Raw genomic sequence first — 3,721 nt, forward strand, 5'->3', positions numbered from 1 at the left:
CCTACAGTATTTCAAATCTATAAGTCACCAGCTCCTGTGTTTTTATACTCTTCTGGCTCTTGTGTGTGTAGGGGTGGGGGTGGGGCACTCCTAAAAGGACAACAAAAAGGTAGGTGGTGACATAATTCTAATAGCAAATTGTATCAGAAGGCTGAATTAGTGAGATTAACATAACAGCCTAACATCTTGTATGAAATTATCTAGAGTTAAACTTAATCTGTGGTTAAGTGATTTGGAAAATAAGCAACCCACAGTACTGGGACTGTGTAGGGGGAGCAGTATGGAGAACTCTGGTTGATAGAAAGTTTATTGTTGCCTAAGTCATGTTGCTTGTCCTGGAGCAGACACTGACTCTCTTTCAGGTCCCCATAGACAAGCTTGTTCGGGGGTAGGGGGTGGGGGGTGGGTGGAGGGCCATGATAAAGAACAGTATGTGATGTTGGTTAGGAGCAAGAAGTTGTAATCATCCAATTCTTTGTTTTCTTTTTTTGTCTTTTATTTTCTATTCATTTCTTATTGTGATAAAATACACATAAAATACAATCTTAGCTAATTTTACATGTGTAGTTCATAATGTTGTGTAACCTCAACCAGCTTCAAGCTCCACAATTCTTTTTCTTTTCTTTCCTTTTTTTTTTTTTTTTTTTTTTTTGTTGAGAGTCCCATTATGTCACCCTCAGTAGAGTGCCAGGCACGACAGCTCACAGCAACCTCAAACTCTTTGGCCCAAGCAATTCTCTTGCCTTAGCCTCCCAAGAAGCTGGGACCACAGGTGTCGGCCACAATGCCTGGCTATTTTTGTTGTTGTTGCAGTTGTCATTGTTGCTTAGCTGGTCTGAGCCAGGTTTGAACCTGCCACCCTTGGTGTATGTGCCTGGCACCATAACCACTGCTATGAGCAGCGAGCCAATTCTTTTTCTTTTAAAAGTGAACCTCTGTACCTTTACTAGTAACTCCACATTCTTTCCTCCCCAGTGCCCTGACAACTACCATTCTACACTGTGTCTTTGTGATTCTGATTCTCAAAGAACCTCATAAACCTGCAATCATACAATACACGAAAAATCATATAGCACTCTTGAAATCTCCATTTGATTCAGCTATTACCATGCAGATAAAACGAGAAAAATTATAATTTTAAGTAAGACCTGGGATGATCTTTTTTGAAATCTAGCCTCACTAGTCATATTTTCATTCATTTCTCCATGTGACCTGTATGCTTCAGGACTTAGGTTTTCAATCCAGCTCCAAGCTCAATTAGCTTTGTAATCGTTGGAATTTGATGTAACCTCACTGAGTGTCATATCTACAATCATTCAGTGACTCCAAAATATGCCAGAAGAATGAGACATACTCACTATAATGGTGCTGGCTGTCAGGCAACAAACAGAGAGTGTCTGTGATCCATGGACACTGTCAGTAACTACACCCCAGCCCCAATGGTCCATCCCCATTCCCCATCCCCATAGGTGTCCTTGCCTAATTGGATCATAGCAATTCAGCAGAGCTTTCAGAGTGTGTTCCAGAATGATTCTATTTCCACCTTAACCCAATCAGGCCCTGGAGCAATTTGCAAGGCAAATTAGTGCTAATGCAGGGTGGGTTCTGCTGGCCTCTAAAAGAGAGAGCACTCTGTGAAAACACACACTCAGTATTGGACTGAATCACTTGCCCCTTTTCCTGGACCAGCTATACAGCTTGGCCTTTATCTGAGGCTGTAGCTATGGAGGACTATCCATCAACTTTGGAAGAGCTGTCTCACAGGATGGCACATCCAGACCCCCACATGCCACCAGGCATCAGTCAGGCCCCAAACTGGGTACAAGCACTGGATCACTTCACTGGGCCAAGCCCCCAGTGCTGCCAACGCCCTCGGCTCTGCAACAGTGTGAACTCCGACCTGTGTGCACTGTGGAGCTGGGCTTACACCAGGCACAGAGACCTTTCCACACATCCCAGGGGCCACAAACGCTGTCGAGACCCACGTGACCTGGAGCCATTGCATGAAACCACAAAGGAGCTGCATTCACTGCAAGGAGAAGGGGATGCTGCCAACAGGGGGGTTCAGGGGGACCTGAACTTGCCGGGAGAGGCCAGCATGTGTGGAGGTGGACAGACACACACCGAAGCCGCCCCTGGAAGCCCAGACCGTCCCCAGAAACTCCTAAAAACCAAGGCTTGAAACACTGGATGGAACCAAGGATGGAGATGAGCCCTAGCCATGCTCATGCCTCACAGTGCCAACCCTCAACCAATGCCCTGGGAGGACCTGACTCTCCACTGGGGTCCCTCACGCAGTTCCTGTGGACTTTCCTGAGATTGTGATTGTGCCCTTCCAAGCAGCAAGAAGACTGGTGGAGATCATCTTTATTTTATTCTCCCTCTCCAGAATGCCTCAAGGCTTTTCAATTATGAAAACTATGTTTTATGTATCAATAATGTGCCAAAGAACTTACCTTTGAGATCTACTGAGAATCCATCGTTCTTCATATTCTTTATATTCAATCATTAAAGCCTTTTCCATTACTCTTGGTTTGTGGAATTGATTTTCGGTAGGTTGAGACAGGGTTGGAAGCAGTATGTGTGTGCCTGGGAAGGGGCATGAGAGGGACTGGGACCAGGTTAGGACTGGAGGGGGAGCAGCTCTGGAACACTGGAGGAGTGCAAGGGTGGCACAGGGTGGCAAGGGGCAGTGGACCACTGGGCTGGGGTTCTCTGGAAAGCACAGCCTCCCCACTGAGAGCAGACAGTGGTGGTTAGTAAATGTTCCTTGAATGGTCTCAAGTTTACATTATAGGGTAGGGGAAGGAAATTAATATTTAGCTGAACTTTAGGAAGACCCCTATCCATGTTCCTTTTCAGCTGTTAGCGAAAATTTCAAGCTCCTCACCACTACTTTTTAATGTTAAACAGAACTCATGAAGATTTCTTTTGAGGAGGGAGATAAGGTCAAAGCCAGAAAGCTGAAATAAACAGAAAGTACAAGAAGCATTCTTGAATAATTTCTTTTGTATAGATATTCATAAGCCTTATCTGTCTTTTGCTGCTTTAATTTTTTTATGGGATCCTTTATCTGAATGTATAGGAAATCAGTTAAAGATCTAAAGGGAACTACTGCCCCTGCTTAGGCTGTATCTTATGTAAATATGCAATAATACAGAGAGAGAACTTTGAGTCACTTGCCAGAAAGGAATTTAAGGCTCCACAAATGGGCTGGCAGTGTGGACCTTACTCTCTGAAGTATTCCTACTACTGGCTAGGAGGGAGTGATGGGACGATTTCTGTCCTGACAAGGAGTAAGTGCCCTGTGTAAGGAACCTGTAATAAAGTCCACTAACTCTCTATACTAGACTCTATAACTCATTCTTTGGTCTCTCAGAAATATGCCAGAATCCGGGGTTTGTTTTTTTTTCTGTTGTCCTTGGATTTTCCTAGAGGGAAGTTTTGTGCTCAGTCCTGGGGTTTTCCCCCAAACAATCTGACAACCAAAGGTTTCCAGGATATCAGCAACAGGTCACAATTTCAGAAGCCTGCAGAATCTTGCCAATGTGAGGCCTGTCCACTGCAGAGATCCCCAGGGATGTTTCTTGAAGAACCAGCCAAACAGAAGGTACATCCTACAGTCTCTCAGCCACAGGGGCCTGTTCACAGAATCACCAGACTCGGCTCGGCGCCTGTGACTCAAGTGGCTAAGGCATCAGCCACATACACCTAAGGTGGC

This window comes from Otolemur garnettii, unplaced genomic scaffold (assembly GCF_000181295.1).
Source record: "Otolemur garnettii isolate 467f Iridium unplaced genomic scaffold, OtoGar3 scaffold00063, whole genome shotgun sequence".
Lineage (NCBI taxonomy): Eukaryota > Metazoa > Chordata > Mammalia > Primates > Galagidae > Otolemur > Otolemur garnettii.